Here is a 17,885-nt window from a genome sequence, read left to right on the forward strand (position 1 = left end):
TTAATTAAGTTAATTTATTCTTTAATTAATTTATTTATTTATCATTTATTTATTTATTTATTTATTTTAACGTTCTTGGGGCTGGGCCCTGGCTGTCATTGGCCCATAGGAGCTTTGCGGGCGCTGGTCGAGGCGGGCTCCGGACGGCGACGGACGAGGGCGAGGCGGCGGCACACGGCGGCGTCGTGCCCCGATCCGATCTGGATCGGGGGAGGGGGGAGTGGGGGCGCGAGTGGGGGAGTGGTTGCTGTTGGACTAGGGTTTCGAGGGAAGTGGGGGTTATGGGGAATGGGGGAGTGGGTGAGTGGCCGGTTGGGCCGGCCTGGTGGGTCGTGGCCCAGTTGGGCCGGTGGCCTACTGGGCCGGAGCCCAGCGGGGGGTTGCTTTCTCTTTTATTTTATTTTAGTTTTTGTTTTTCCTTTTGTTATTTCTTTTCTGTTTTATTCCAATTTAAATTATTTAGGCATTTTCTAAAAATGTATATTCTACACTATAATTACCTAGGCATTTAACTGCACACTCCGAACATTTTTATTTCAACATTTGTAAACTTTTATCGTTTGCCATATTTTTTTAATATAATTTTGAACATGTTTTGAACTAACGAGAGATTAGCAACAGTAACCAAGGTGATGTGGCATCATTAGCAGAGTTTGACTGTCGCTTAATTATCCGGGTGTTACAATTAGGACCGATGAGCCGGCATTAATGTTATCCGATGAGTGCAGGATGGCTTTGACCCGGCGCACCTAATGGGTCATTGACTCGCCCTCTTCTTGGGCACAGGCATCCAAATCCACAATCGACATAGGCTGCTTGCACATATCTTTAAAATTCTGGACGAACCGGGCCTTTAACTCAGCCCACGGCCCAATGGAATTGGCAGGCAGCCCCTTTAGCCAAGTACGGGCCGTCCCATCCAGCATCATGGTGAAGTACTTGGCACACACAGCATCGCTGACCTCCAACAGCTCCATGGCCATCTCGTAACTCTGAATCCACGCCTTAGGGGACCTTACGAGGTCCCTTGAAATCCTTGGGCAAACGTTCATTCCGCAGAGCCGGTACTGAACATGGTACGCCTGTGGTTCTAGAGGTCACTCCTGCCTCCACCGAAGTCGTTGGATAAACCGGAGATGGTTGACGGGCCGCGTGCTGAGCCGCCAGCTCAGCCTCCCGACGTGTTCTATCCTGATCCATCAGGGCCTGAGTATTAACACCACCGGGTCATGTCCATGGGGCGGGTTACGACACTGCTCACTGGTTGATACGGCTGGGGAGTCCATGTGCCTGCTATAACTCCGGCTTGGGCGAGGGGTTGAGTGAATCCTTTCATGACTGTAACAATAAGCCTCCTGCTGCACCAATGCTGTCTGAAGAAGCTCTCTAGCCGTCCTTGTTTCAACCGCAGCTGGAGACTCGCCTTCAACTGGGAGAGCCGCCAATCGTGTCGCCGCAGCAATCATATTATCCAACGGGTTAGAATAATAACCCGGTGGCGTCGGTACGTACTATGGCGGGGTATTATTCAGACGAGGCGGATTTGTCGTGCGTGACTGAGCAGGTGCTCTAGTCCTAGGCATGGCTACCACCCGGTTTACCTCAGGCGGGTCACTGGTCCCTGCACCAGGTGGGTTTAAGAGGTTCCTCGCCTCGTAAACCGGAGGCAGACGACTCCAGTGCCTTCTCCTGGTGACTTCGTTTGAAGCATTCTGATCCAACGAGAGCCGGAAGGAATCATCCTGGATCCGTTGTGCATGAGCATCCAGTGCAGCTCGCTCCGCAGCCATCCTTGCATCCTCAGCCGCCAGATCTCCCTTGGCCTGAGCTATTTCATCTCGCAGTTTTGCAACTTCTGCGTTATGCTGAGCTTGATTTGCCGGATTAACCTCTGTTGTCAACAATGTTGTCAGAGTGTCCAATAAGTCAGACAAGACCTGAGCCAGTGGGCACACAGGGCCTCCTGCCCCGACCACCGCAGCCGCTGCTGACCTGGAAATCATTGTCGCTGCAGTCGTAGAATTCTGTGCTGGCTGTGTTCCGGCCATGAAAATCGCGACCCTATTCGGCGGCTCATAGGGGTCCAGAATGTTGTCGCCATTAGAACAGCCCCCAAGCCGGCCGTCTTGCAGCTGATACATTGAATTAGTCTCACATGTGGACGATTCACCATCCGAGTAGATGGCCGTCTCACCGCCAGACACGGATCCTTCCTCAAATTTCGCTCCATGGATGAATCCAACGAAGGCGCGCTTCACGGCGGGTTGAACTCGGGCAGGTCGTGCACGCTGAGCCGTCTCGACGATGTCGGTGCAGATGTCCGGCTTAGGGCCCGATTCGCCGATCCTGCCGATGAAGACGTGAATCCCGCCGAAGGAGACCCGGTACCCGTACTCAATTGAGCCGGCCTCGGGGCCCCGGCCTACATCGTCATTGTAGAGCTTGTCGCGGTGAATCTTGGTCATCCGGCCCATAGTGTATCCCTTGATCCCTTCGAAGTTGCCCTTCAAGAACTCAGAACCACCGTGCGCTGGCCCCACGGTGGGCGCCAACTGTCATGGAATTGTCGTGGCAGATGTCCTAGCAAAAGGACTTAGTCATGGAGCCATCGCAACAGGGTTAGCTTAAAGGGCTTAAACGGGACAAAGGACACAACGAGTTTATACTGGTCCGGCTCCTTGCGGTGAAGGTAAAGGCCTAATCCAGTTTGAGGTGGTATTGCTTATGTCTCGATTACCAGGGAGCGAATACACTTGACCTAGCTTTCGATCTATTGTTTCTTGCCCTCAGCCACCTCCAGATCGTCCCCTTATATACACAGGTTGAGCCCGGCGGTCTACAAAGTCCCGACCGGCTCATAAACGTGTTCGGTCCGGTGAGTAACTACACTTGCCTTATAATACAAGTCATACATATATGGCGGTTTTATCCCTATGGGCCTTAAGCTGCCCTTGGGCCTTGGGCCCTTTAGTGAATCTGCTTCATGAACCACCATAGTTAACATCTTCATGGGCTTCAGTTTGATGAACCGCCATTGGGATAACCCGGCCCCTTCTGGGCGGGTCATGCCCAATAATCATATCCCCAATAGTGTTGGTCACATGGCGATGTGAACTATGGGTGTTAATCACATGGTGATGTGAACTAGATTATTGACTCTAGTGCAAGTGGGAGACTGAAGGAAATATGCCCTAAAGGCAATAATAAAGTTTTTATTTTATATTTCCTTATTCATGATAAAGGTTTATTATTCATAATAGAATTGTATTGATCGGAAACCTTGATACATGCGTGAATACATAAACAAACACCGTCTCCCTAGTGAGCCTCTACTAGACTAGCTCGTCGATCAAAGATGGTTAAGGTTTCCTAACAATGGACATGAGTTGTCATTTGATAATGGGATCACATCATTAGAAGAATGATGTGATGGACAAGACCCATCCGTTAGCTTAGCATTTGATCGTATAGTTTATTGTTGTTGCTTTCATGTATGTCAAATACATATTCCTTTGACTATGAGATCATGCAACTCCCGAATATCGGAGGAATACCTTGTGTGCTATCAAATGTCACAACGCAATTGGGTGATTATAAAGATGCTCTACAGGTATCTCCGAAGGTGTTTTGTTGGGTTGGCGTGAATCAAGATTAGGATTTATCACTTTGAGTATTGGAGAGGTATCTCTGGGCCCTCTCGGTAATGCACATCATAATAAGCCTTGCAAGAAAATGACTAATGAGTTAGTCACGGGATGATGTATTACGGAACAAGTAAAGAGACTTGACGGTAACGAGATTGAACTAGGTATAGAGATACCGACGATCGAATCCCGGGCAAGTAACATACCAACGGACAAAGGGAATAACATATGTTGTCATAATGATTCGACCGATAAAGATCTTCGTAGAATATGTAGGAGCCAGTATGAGCATCCAGGTTCCGCTATTGTTTATTGACCGGAGAGGTGTCTTGGTCATGTCTACATAATTCTCGAACCCGTAGGGTCCGCACGCTTAACGTTCGTTGACGATATAGTATTATATGAGTTATGTGATTTGGTGACCGAATGTTGTTCGGAGTCCCGGTTGGATCATAGACATGACGAGGAGTATCGAAATGGTCGAGAGGTAAAGATTGATATATAGGACAATGGTATTCGAACACCGGAAGTGTACCAGAGGGTACCGGGTACTTATCGGGTCACCGAAAAGGAGTTTCGGGCACCCCCAGCAAAGATATAGGCCTTATGGGCCAAGTGAGGGAACACACCAGCCCTGGAGCGCCCCTACATAGGCCAGCCCTATGAGGAGGAGAAGGAAATAGGGGAGGGCAAGGAAAGTGTGGATTAGGATTCCTACTTCCTTCCCTCTCCCCCTCTTTCCCTCCCCCTCGGTTATATATGGTGGGGGGCACGCAGGGCTTGGTAGGGACTCCAAGTAGGATTCCTCCTACTTGAGCGCCTCCTATGGCTTCTCCCCTATCCCCCACCTATATATATGTGGGGGGCTGATGTCACTTGAAGCTACGTCGGTATTTCCCCAAAGAGGAAGGGATGATGCAGCCCAGTGGTGGTAGGTATTTCCCTCAGATATGAAACCAAGGTTATTGAACCAGTAGGAGAACCAAGCAACACAACGTAAACAGCCCCTGCACATAGATAACAAATCCTCGCAACCCGACATGTTAAAGGGGTTGTCAATCCCTTTCGGGGTACGACGCCTCAAGTGGCAAACAGACGTGAGATAAATTTGTAGTAAATTGATAGATCGAACACTAAATAAAATAAATAAAGAAAAAATGCAGCAAGGTATTTTTGTATTTTTGGTTTAATACATCTGGAAATAAATGCAAGAGAAAAGTAGATCGCAAAGCCAAATATATGAGAAAGAAGACCCGGGGCCGTAGGTTTCACTAGTGGCTTCTCTCGAGAAAGATAGCAAACGGTGGGTAAACAAATTACTATTGCACAATTGATAGAACTTCAAATAATTATGACGATATCCAGGAAACGATCATTATATAGGCATCACGTCCTAGATTAGTAAACCGACTCCTACCTGCATCTACTACTATTACTCCACACATCGACCGCTATCCAGCATGCATCTAGTGTATTAAGTTTATGGAGAAACGGAGTAATGCAATAAGAACGATGACATGATGTAGACAAGATCTATCTATGTAGAGATCGACCCCATCATTTTATCCTTAGTAGCAACGATACACACGTGTTGTTTCCCTTTCTGTCACTGGGATCAAGCACCGTAAGATCGAACCCACTACAAAGCACTTCTTCCCATTGCAAGATAAATAGATCAAGTTGGCCAAACAAAACCCAAATATCGGAGAAGAAATACCAGGCTATAAGAAATCATGCATATAAGAGATCAAATAAACTCAAATAACTTTCATGGATATAAAAAAGATATAACTGATCATAAACTCAAAGTTCATCAGATCCCAACAAACACACCGCAAAAAGAGTTACATCATATGGATCTCCAAGAGACCATTGTATTGAGAATTCAGCGAGAGAGAGGAAGCCATCTAGCTACTAACTACGGACCCAAAGGTCTACAAAGAACTAATCACGCATCATCGGAGAGGCACCAATGGAGGTGGTGAACCCCATCCGAGATGGTGTCTAGATTGGATCTGATGGTTCTGGACTCTACGATGACTAGATGAATATTTCGTCGCTCCTCTAGGGTTTCTGGAATATTGGGGTATTTATAGAGCAAAGAGGCGGTCCGGGGGGCACGCGAGGTGGGAACAGGCCACCAGGGCATGCCTGGGCCTCCTGGCACGCCCTGGTGGGTTGTGCCCCCCTCGGGGCACCCCCCAGGCGCAGCCAGGGCCCGTTGTGCTCCTTCTGGCCCATAAAAATTCTCCATAAAGTTTTGGGGCATTTGGACTCCGTCTGATATTAATTTTCTGCGATGTAAAAAACATGGAAAATATAGCAACTGGCACTTGGCACTATGTTAATAGGTTAGTACCACAAAATGATATAAAATGACTATAAATGATCGTAAAACATCCAAGATTGATAATATAATAGCATGGAATAATCAAAAATTATAGATACGTTGGAGACGTATCAGCATCCCCAAGCTTAACTCCTACTCGTCCTCAAGTACGTAATTGATAAAAATAGAATTTTTGATGTGGCATGCTGCCTATCATGTCATATCATATATTTTTTCTTTATAGCATGGACAATTGGACTTTTAGTTATTCAAAGCAATAATGTAGTTTTGACATGATAATTTAGATACTCAAGCATATTAACAAGCAACCATGTCCTTCAAAATATCAACGCTAAAATAAGTTATCCCTAGCCCATCATGCTCAAACATTGATCCATTCATGAAGCACACTCGAATATTAGCTACACCCAATACTTAAGTACGATCATATTGCCTCCTAGTTGATGCTTTTATAATAGAAGATAAAGACTCAAAATAAAAATTGCACAAAGTAAAATATAGACCCTTTGCAAAGGGAAGTAGGGATTTGTAGAGGTGCCAGAGCTCAAAGCAAAAAACTTAGAGATAAAACATTTTGGGAGGTGTATCCATCCCACCAGCGAAAACGACTTAGAGTTCCCAACACTTTCCATGCTAGATATATCATAGGCGGTTCGCAAACAGAAAATAAAGTTTATTCCTTTTTCCACCATACTTTCACTTTCCATGGCTGACCGTATCCACGGGTGCCCTCCATACCAACACTTTCCAAGGAATTTATTATTTGAAAACATAAAGTACATTCAATTTTTTTGCATTCCAGGACTGGGCATCCCTAATACCTTTGCCTTACTCTCGTGAAATGACAAGTGAATAAACACTCATCTTGAGAATAACACATCTAGCATGGAAAATATTAGCCACCCCTCATCACCACTCCGCGAGCAAAACAAACACACAAAAGAGAAGTTTATTTTGAAAATTAGAGATGGCACATACAAATCTGCTTAGAACGGCAAAAGAATACCGCATATAGGTAGATATAGTGGACTCATGTGGAAAAACTAGTTTAAGGATTTTGGATGCACAAGTAGAGATCATACTTAGTGCAAAATGAAGGCTAGCAAAAGATTGAGAAGCGGCCAACCAAGAAATAGATAATATAATAAGCAAGCATTAAGCATAAATAACACCGAATAATGCACCACAAGTAGGATGTAATTTCATTGCATGACTATTGACTTTTGTACTTGCATAGGGAATCACAAACCTTAACACCAATATTCTTACTAAAGCATAATTACTCACCAACATAACTCACATATCACATCAACGTATCTCAAAACTATTACTAAGAATCAAGTTTATTTTGTCCAATGATCTTCATGAAAGTTTTTATTATATCCTTCTTGGATATCTATCACTTTGGGACTAATTTTCATGTGTTGCTTTTGACAAGCTCCAACAAATATAAGTGAAGATCATGAGCATAATAAATGTTTCTTTCTCTCAAATTAATTTAAGTGAAGCAAGAGAGAATTTCTTGAAAATTTTACTAACTATCAAATAAATCTAAGTGAAGCAAGAGAGCATTTCTTCAAAAATACTAAAGCACACCGTGCTCAAAAAGATATAAGTGAAGCACTAGAGCAAGTCCATAGCTCATAAAAATTTAAGTGAAGCATAGAGAGCAATTCTAACAAGTCATGACATAATTTTGGCTCTCTCGGATAGGTGTGTACAGCAACGAATGATAACTTAAAACACAAAATAAAACAATCAAAGACTCATATAATACAAGACGCTCCAAGCAAAACACATATCATGTGACAAATAAAAATATAGTTTCGAGTAAAATACCGATCATCATTGGAAGAAAGGAGGGACACCACTCGGGGGCATCCCCAAGCTTAGTTGGTTCGGTTGCTCATTCTTGGATAATAGCTTGGGATGCCGGGGCATACCCAAGCTTAGGCTCTTCCATCCTTCCTTCATCCATCGTAAGATAACCCAAAACTTGAAAACTTCAATCACACAAAACTCAACAAAACCTTCGTGAGATCCATTAGTATAAGAAAGCAAACCACTACTATAAGTATTGTATCAAACCAATTCATATTTTGTTTTTGTATTATATCTACTGTATTCCAACTTTTCCATGGCAAAAACTCATCAAAGAAAACCATAGAGCCATCAAAATAAGCACACAACACAAAGAAAACAGAATCTGTCAAAACAGAACAATCTGTAGTAATCTGACAATTTCAAATACTTCTGTAACTCCAAAAATTCTAAAAAATTAGGACGACCTAAGCAATTTTTATAATGATCTACTGCAAGTGGAATGGGTATTTTATCACTCTCTAGTAAAAAAAGAAAAAAAATTCTGTTTTTTCAGCAAGATCAAACAACTATCGCCCAAGAAGATCCTAAAGACTTTACTTGGCACAAACACTAATTAAAACACAAAAAACACAATCATAATAGTAGCATAAATGTGATAATACTGAACAGAAAACAAAAAGAAAAAATAAAATGTATTCATTGGGTTGCCTCCCAACAAGCGCTATAGTTTTACGCCCTTAGCTAGGCATAAAGCAAGGATCTATGTTTTGTCATCTTTGGTTCGAGATCCATAAGATGCCCTCATGATTGATTCATAAGGTGGCTTAATTCTAGTTCTAGGAAAGTGTTCCATACCCTTCCTCAAAGGAAATTGGAAGTTCATACTTCCTTCTTTCGTATCAATCACGGCACCGATAGTGCGTAAAAACGGTCTACCAAGAATAATTCGACAAGACGGATTGCAATCAATATCAAGAACAATAAGATCTATGGGCACATAATTCCTATTTGCAATAATAAGAATATCATTAATTCTTCCCATAGGCTTTTTAATAGTAGAATCCGCCATGTGCAAATTCAAAGAACATTCTTCAAGATTAGTAAGACCAAGCACATCACATAAAGATTTCAAAATTGTAGAAACACTAGCACCCAAGTCACACAAAGCAAAACACTCATAATTTTTAATCTTGACATTGAGAGTAGGTTCCCATTCATCATGCATTTTTCTAGGAATTGAAACTTCTAATCCAATTTTTCTTCAAGAGCTTTCATCATAGCATCAACAATATGTTTAGTAAAAGCTTTATTTTGTTCATAAGCATGGGGTGAATTTATCATGGATTGCAACAAAGAAATACAATCAATCAAAGAGCAACTATCATAATTAAAGTCTTTGTAATCCAAAAGAGTGGGCACATCACTAGTTAAAGTTCTGACCTCTCCAAACCCACTTTCATCAATTTTCTCAACAAGATTTTCACCCTCCGGAATATTGGGATGCCTTCTACCTAAAGTTGACTCTTCTCCAGTCCCTTTTTCATCAATATTTTTTTTGACACCTGAAACAGTAGGAGAGGCTCCTACTGTGTATATTAATTAAAGTATCAAAAAGATCTTACAAGATCATAACCTTACATCCATGGCCATGATATAGAGCGGAGTGTAATTTGGGGTGGGTAAGATAAAGGACTACCCTACGGATGTACAAAGTACTCTAGAAAAGAGGGAACAAACCCTATATGTCTCTCCTTGGCCCTATGAGTAAGGAGAGAGAAGTCTTCTTCGAATCTTGTTGCCCACGAGCTGATAGAAGGAGCAATGCTTCGAAAATGTTTATTATTCGTCTCTTTCCACAGGCTCCAAGAGGCATATAGGAAAATCTCCATGAACATTGGGTTGTTCCAAGCAGTTTTGGCTTTCTGGATCCAAAATAATCTATCTCCTTGTGTAGCCCAGTGGATATGTAAAGTGTCCCAACAAGCCTTGCTAAATGGGCAATGAAAGATCATATGCTCAAGAGTTTCCTCGTCATTAGTACCGCAGAGGATGCATCCATAGTTGTCTCCAATTTTATAGTGTCTTCTCTTTAGCATATTCCTTGTGTTGAGACGATCAGAGAGAAGTAACCATCCAAAGACTTTGATTTTCATTGTGGCGGAGGATTTCCAGAGCCATTTGTAAGCTTTGTGAGTTGATACGTCTCGAAAATAGAATTTGTAGTAACTTTTGGCCGTGTAGACGTCAGTTCCCCAGGCATAGCACCACTGATCCCTCTCAACTTCATCAACCTGGTTACCAACATGGGCTATGATTTCCTGGATATGTCCCAGCTCATCATGGGCCTGCATGGAGAGGGGAAGGTGGAAGGTTTCATTGAGATTTTGGCTCCCAAGGAAGTTTCTAACTGAGATATCTTCAAGTTTGGCGTAGGAAAATGCACATGGGTGTGATTCTGCTAGTACCTCATCAAGCCAAAGGTCTTTCCACATCAGGACCGTGTCCCCCGAATGAACAACCACGTGGGAGATGCCTCGATAAGTCGAGGTAAGTTTGAGAATGTCTTTCCACCAGAATGAACCACACGGGTCTGAGGCATGAGGGATTTTGTCCACATAGTAAGTAGACCAAATCAAGTCCACCCATGGCACATCCCAATGATTGTAGAATTTATGTAGGTACTTCATGAGCAATGCATCACTTTGGGTTTTAATGTCCAGGACCCCGAGGCCTCCACAATCTTTAGGGCGGCAAACCATTTGCCAGGAGGCCAGAGAGTTGCACTTGTCTCCGTCATCCGTTTTCTTTGTCCAAAGGGATTTCCTTCTGATTTTTTCAAGAAGGTCAATGATCTTTGGTGGTAATTTCAGAGTGCACAGTCCAAAGATTATTAAGGACGTGATGACAGAATTCAACAATGACAATTTGCCTCCGTAAGATATCATCGACAAGGTGGAGGAGAGACGTCGTTCAACTCCACATACTAGAGGCATTAGATCTTGTACCGTTGGTTTCGAAGTACCCATGGGTAGGCCCAGGTTAGTGAAAGGTAGCTTTCCTATCACACAGCCAAATATTTTCAGCAATATGCTGAGCAGTGGCAGCATCACAGTTCAGAGGAACAAGGGTTGACTTGTGGAAGTTTATTTTGAGTCCAATGGAAGTTGCATAATCAGTTATAATTTGTTTTACTAGAGTAGCTTGATCAGCACAGGCCGGTAGTAACATGATTGTATCATTAGCATACTGTATGACCGGATAGTCTGATTGGTTGGGTCGATTGAAGGGCGGTTTCAGATCATTTCTCCTATAAGAATCATTTATAGCCGCTTGAAGTAGGTCAGCGGCAAGGACAAAAATGAGGGGGGACAAGGGATCCCCCTGTCGAACACCACATTTGCAATGGAATTGACGACCTGGCACTCCATTAAGGAGAACAGTGGATTTGTCCGAGGAAAAAATGTCTTTGATCCAGCCCAACCACTTATCATTGAATCCCATGTTCTTCATAATTTCAATCATGGCCTCATGTTCTATGGTATCGAATGCTTTGGTGAAGTCCAACTTAAGTAAAACAATTGGTTGCTTAGAATTTTGGCATTGATATATATATTCAAATGCCCACGCAAGGCAGTCTTGGATGGACCTCTTTTTCGAAAAACCGTACTGGTTGCGGTGTATGATCTTCAAAATAACTTTTTGCAACCGATTAGCCAGGAGTTTAGTGATGACTTTAAGACAACAATTAAGAAGAGTGATGGGTTGGAAGTCATTAACTCCTTGTGGTGCGGCGACTTTGGGAATGAGAGTAATATAACCATCATTAATGCTCTCCAGATTGAGTCCTCCATCAAAGAACTGATCACATAAAGCATAGAAGTCTTCTTTTATTATGTGCCAACAAGATTTGAGGAATGAGCCATTGAATCCATCTGGTCCTGGTGCCCTGTCGGCCGGCATTTCTTTAATAACAAGATCGATCTCCTGCCTTGTGAATGGTACAGTTAGAGCATCAAGACCATCGATCCTCTTAATAATACCAGCAAGATTAAATTTCATCTCATGCTTGGATGAGGTACCCAGTCGTTCTTTGAAGGAATGAAAGATAACAAACTCCTTGCTCGCATGATCTTCAGCAACCGTGCCATCTTGGAGGGTGAGGGAGGCGATATTATTCCTTTTGTATCTTTCTGACGCCATGGCCTTAAAAAACTTGGAGTTCTCATCACCAAAACGAACCCAGCGAATGGTGCATCTTTTCTTCCAATATTGTTTTTGGTATGATAGAAGTCGCAAAATGTGTGCTTTGAGGATAGTTCGAAAATTGGTCTCAGGAATGGTCAGACTCCTTTTGTTTTCAATTGCATCCAGATCAGACAAAGCCTTATTGGAGTTGGTAATGGCAATGGATAGGCGGGAGATGTTCTTGCTCCAACATTTCAGGCAGTGACGCAAGTGTTTGAATTTTCTGCAGAGGATAGTTGCACTATTGGTCGCTCTGACTGGTTTATCCCAAGCTGCTTGGACAGTTTCCATGAAACCAGGGTGCTCAATCCAGTACGGCTCGAATCGGAAAAGTTTACTCTGTGGAATTGTGGTTTCAATAGTGATAACACACGGGATGTGGTCTGACACAGGCTTACCTAAAGGTTTAAAAATGGTATTAGGGTAAGCATGTGTCCAATTACAAGAAGTAAAGAACCAGTCAAGCTGTTCTAAGAGGGGATCTTGTTGCATGTTACTCCATGTAAAAGTGCGGCCCTTGATTGGTAATTCAACCAAACTTTGTGATCGTATGAAATCATTAAATGTGATCATATCATCTACGTTCCCTCCCGGTTTATTACGGTTATCTGGGCTGCGGATATAGTTGAAGTCCCCCACGAGAAGCCAATCTTCATTTGTCGGAATAGATAAGGAAAACAACCAATTGGTATAAGTTGTACGTGGGTCACCCTGGCAGGGTCCATAAATATTCACAAGAGTCCAGGACTGTGAGGATTGTGTGGATTGAAATCTGATGACCAGGGCAAATTCCTCTGAAGCAATGACCGTACCAGTAAAAACAACACTATTCCAAATAGTGACAATCCCACCCAAAGCCCCACGCGAAGGAACAAAAGCAAACTGATCAAAACGACGAGAACATGATTTGATGAACGCATGATCAATAACTGGTTTCTTAGTTTCTTGCAGACATAAAACCGAACAGCCACTAGCAGCGATAGCATTAGACAAAGCTAAATGTTTGTCGCCAGAATTTAACCCGCGAATGTTCCAACATAAAACGTTCCAATTAACCAAAAGACCCATGAGAAGCGAAACACAAGTAAGTTAACCAGAGGAGGACGACCCCGCAGCAGAAGGGGCCATGAGCGCATCTTCAGTCAGCTCCTCCGCAGGGATGGCGCATTTGAGCACGCCCACTTGCTGGATCACCTGGATAGGAGTGGGAGGGGGCACCGCATCATCCTCAATTTCCGTGATAACAACTGAAGAAGGAGCCACTGGAGTGCGCCTTGGTTTAACCTTGGATGCTTTCTTCTTAGTGTCAGAGAGAGCATGGACCCGGAAGCCATCGTACTTATTTGAGCGTGCGCTGCGCCGAAGGCTAACTGCAGATTCGGGGACCTGGATTTTTCCACGGTAACTAGCAGGTGCATCCTTAAGGGCCACCGAGGAGTCATCATCAGCAGAAGGAACAGTGGAGCTGCTCGGCATCAGGGTAGGCAAGGCATCCAGGTTGACAGCATCAGTGATCGGCCAACACTGCGTAGTGGTGATAGAACTAGCATTCTCTCCAGTGACTTGATGCTCTGCAGTGACAGTAAGAGTGCCATTGTGGTCAGACACCTGAACATGGACATTTAGGCTGTTTCTGAATCCAAGACCTGAACTCCAAGGACCAAAAGAAGCCAAAATAGGCCTGACAGCCTGCATAAGAAAAGAGGAGATCTGTCTCACTGGTCTAGCGTTATGAAGAAGCAAAGATGCAACCATGTTTCCCTGATCAGACCAAGACAAATGCAGACCAGAATTATTAAGGGAGAGATCAATATGAAGTGCTAGAGTAGGTTGTGCATGAGCCTGACTAGCACTGACAGTGTTAGTAGTGTTGTTTCTCCATAGAGAATTCAGCAGGTTAACAGGTACAAGCACAAATCCATCAGAGTTAACACTGGAACTAGAGCTGTTGTGCTGAGAGGTAGAATCATTCCAAGCCATGGCAGGGCTGTCTTGAATGTTGTTCTCTGGAAGTATACCATCAGAAACCTGAAGACCTTCACTTGCAAGCCATGCCTGAAGGTTATAGACAGTAGGAGGGGTTGGGGCAGGCCAAGCACCCCAGTTCGCCTGAAACTGCAAGTTGTTGCCTTGATCAACCACGACATCATCAGCTTCATTGTTAGCAGCATTGTTGACCTGATCAGCCGCCACATTTTGGGCCATCCAGTTGTGGAGTTGGGCCTGATAAATCTGCTCAGCAGTCAGACCTTCCCCAAAGAGAGGATGAGGGACACCATCATCTGGAGGGGGATCTTCTCCTGCCGGTGGCACTTCCGGTAAGTGAGCATTCCAATCGCTGCTACACAGCATGGTGACCGCAACCGTCCAGCTGTGATGAGCTCCTCCAATCTGCCTCATCACAATGCTTTTAGGAACCAACCGAAGATGGATGACCCTAGCTTTTAGCAGAACAAACCTTCTTTCACCTCGTGGGTTATGCCACTCAATCAAAGTACCAAAAGTATCCACAGACTTGTGCACATAATGCTGAGTTTGATAGTCATACGGGAATCCAACATATAGAATCCAAATCTCAGGCCCAAACATGGTGAGACGCATGTTAAGCGCAGCATCATGGGGGACAAACGAGATAACAGTATGTTCCTCTGCTTGAAACTCATCTAGCTCGAACGTGGTGCCCACAACAGAGTCATGGATCAAAGAATCATCAAATCCAAAAATGCCAACCCCTAATGGATGATCTTCAACTTCAGTGGGGAAGAAGTGGGATTCATGGAGCAAACCCTTTTTCATCAATATTAACTTTACTAAACAAGGAATCAATGGAAGAAACACCAACCATTTTAAGATCTTCATCACTTTTGCCTTATAACGAGATTGGTTTAGCGGCCATTTGATTTACTAAGGTAGCTTGTGCATCGGATATTTTTCCTAGCAAACTTTCGGCAAAAGCATACTTAGATTGGAGATTGCAAACTTCTCTACTGATATCATCAAGTTGTTTTGTAATAGCATCAAGCACAACGGGGTGCTCCATAAGTTCTTCAGCAAAATACTTATTATGCTCAAATTGTATAGTCATATATTCCTTAGTACTTTTCTCAATTTCAAGCAAAATATTTGGGTAAGGAACGTCATAATATTTTCTTTGAGGCAATCATGACTACGCAAACAAGAGTGCACACAAAAACAGATCCGGTAAGAAAACAGCGAACGAAAAGAGGGCGAATAAAATCGCATTTTTTTGTGAAGTGGGGGAGAGGAAAACGAGAGCCAAATGGAAAATAATGTAAATTGCGAGGAGATGAGGTTTTTGATTAGGAACCTGGTATATGTTGAAGATCCTCCCCGGCAACGGTGCCAGAAATTCCTTTTGATGTTGCTTGAAGCTATGTCGATATTTCCCCAAAGAGGAAGAGATGATGCAACACAGCGGCGGTCGGTATTTCCCTCAGATATGAAACCAAGGTTATCAAATCAGTAGGATAACCAAGCAACACAACGTAAACAGCCCCTGCACACAGAAAATAAATCCTCGCAACCCGACGTGTTAAAGGGGTTGTCAATCCCTTTCGGGGTACGATGCCTCAAGTGGAAAACAGACGTGGGATAAATTTGTAGTAAATTGATAGATCGAACACTAAATAAAATAAATAAAGAAAAATTGCAGAAAAGTATTTTTGTATTTGTGGTTTAATAGATTTGAAGATAAATGCAAGAGAAAAGTAGATCGCAAAGGCAAATATATGAGAAAGAAGACCCGGGGGTCATAGGTTTCACTAGTGGCTTCTCTCGAGAAAGATAGCAAACGGTGGGTAAAAAAATTACTGTTGGGCAATTGATAGAACTTCAAATAATTATGACGATATCCGACTCATGGCTGCATCTACTACTATTACTCCACACATTGACCGCTACCTAGCATGCACCAGTGTATTAAGTTCATGGAGAAACGGAGTAATGCAATAAGAATGATGACATGATGTAGACAAGCTCTATCTATGTAGAGATAGACCCCATCGTTTTATGCTTAGTAGCAATGATACATACGTGTCGTTTCCCTTTCTGTCACTGGGATCAAGCATCGTAAGATCAAACCCACTACAAAGCACCTCTTCCCATTGCAAGATAAATAGATCAAGTTGGCCAAAAAACCAAATATCAGAGAAGAAATACGAGGCTATAAGCAATCATGCATATAAGAGATCGAAGAAACTCAAATAACTTTCATGGATATAAAAAGATATAACTAATCATAAAATCAAAGTTCATCAGATCCCAACAAACACACCGCAAAAAGAGTTACATCATATGGATCTCTGTCGGTGTCAAAACCGGCGGATCTCGGGTAGGGGGTCCCGAACTGTGCGTCTAGGCCGGATGGTAACAGGAGACAAGGGACACGATGTTTTTTACCCAGGTTCGGGCCCTCTCGATGGAGGTAAAACCCTACTCCTGCTTGATTAATATTGATGATATGGGTAGTACAAGAGTAGATCTACCACGAGATCAAGGAGGCTAAACCCTAGAAGCTAGCCTACGGTATGATTGTTGTATATGGAGTCGATTGCCTACGGACTACAACCCTCCGGTTTTATAGACACCGGATAGGGTTAGGGTTACATAGAGTTGGTTACAATGGTAGGAGATCTTGAATATCCGCATCGCCAAGCTTGCCTTCCACGCCAAGGAAAGTCCCATCCGGACACGGGACGAAGTCTTCAATCTTGTATCTTCATAGTCCAGGAGTTCGGCTGAAGGTATAGTCCGGCTACCTGAACACCCCCTAATCCCGGACTCCCTCAGTAGCCCCCGAACCAGGCTTCAATGATGACGAGTCCGGCACGCAGATTGTTCGGCATTGCAAGGCGGGTTATTCTCCAAATCCTGTGTACCTGTAGGAATAATGTCCGATTTTTGTAATGTAGCGCTCCTCGGCTCCCACGCCCAATAATGGTCGTCTTCCACGTGTCAAACGAATGCGAAAAGCCAGGGCATTTTTACCCCTAGCCATATAAACAAGCCGCCTATTTAACGGGATGGGGATTTAGGTCCAAACCACATCTTCTCCTCTCCGCGAGTTATCATCAGAGCGCTTCCAGCAAAGGTCCATTCCAACATGACCAGCCGTCGGAGCTCCTCCCCTCGCCCCTCCGGTCCCAAACCCGGGGACTGGGAGAGCTGCACCATCCCGCATAGCGAGTTAGCGTCGCTTCAGGCCATGGGATTTCTCCCTCAAGCATACATGGTCCCGGTCCGAGCCGGTCTCGCCACCTACAATGGCGGAAAACAAGCGGAGAGCACCCCCAATCCTTCTAAAGGAGAGTGGGTGTGCCACGTCCCCTATCTAATAAGGGGACTGGGGTTTCCAATTCGTCCATTTCTCCGCGGGCTTCTGGAGTTCTATGGCCTCCAGCTGCACAATCTCACGCCCACCTCCGTATTACATATTGCGGGTTTCGTCGCCCTTTGCGAGCTATTTTTAGGCGTTGAGGCTCATTTCACGCTGTGGGAGAGGTTATTCTGCCTGGTGCCCCATTCTCGAGAGGGGTCTATATACCAAGTGGGCGGAGCCGAAGTATGGCGCATCGCTGGGACCGGATACCTATCCGGAACCCCAAAGAAGGCGTCCGAGGACTGGCCTTCGGAGTGGTTTTACATAGATGACGTCCCGTTACCGGACCCTATCCGGGTCGGTCTCCCTGAGTTCAACAGTGCTCCATTGAAGAAACGCTTGAGCTGGCGTCCGCGGAGCTCTCAGAGAGAAAGCGACAGAGACGTCCTTTACCTGATGGGCCGGATAAGACTGTTAGCTCATT

Source organism: Triticum urartu, chromosome 1A, assembly GCF_056163025.1.
Source record: "Triticum urartu cultivar PI428250 chromosome 1A, HENAU_Tu73, whole genome shotgun sequence".
Taxonomy (NCBI): Eukaryota; Viridiplantae; Streptophyta; class Magnoliopsida; order Poales; family Poaceae; genus Triticum; species Triticum urartu.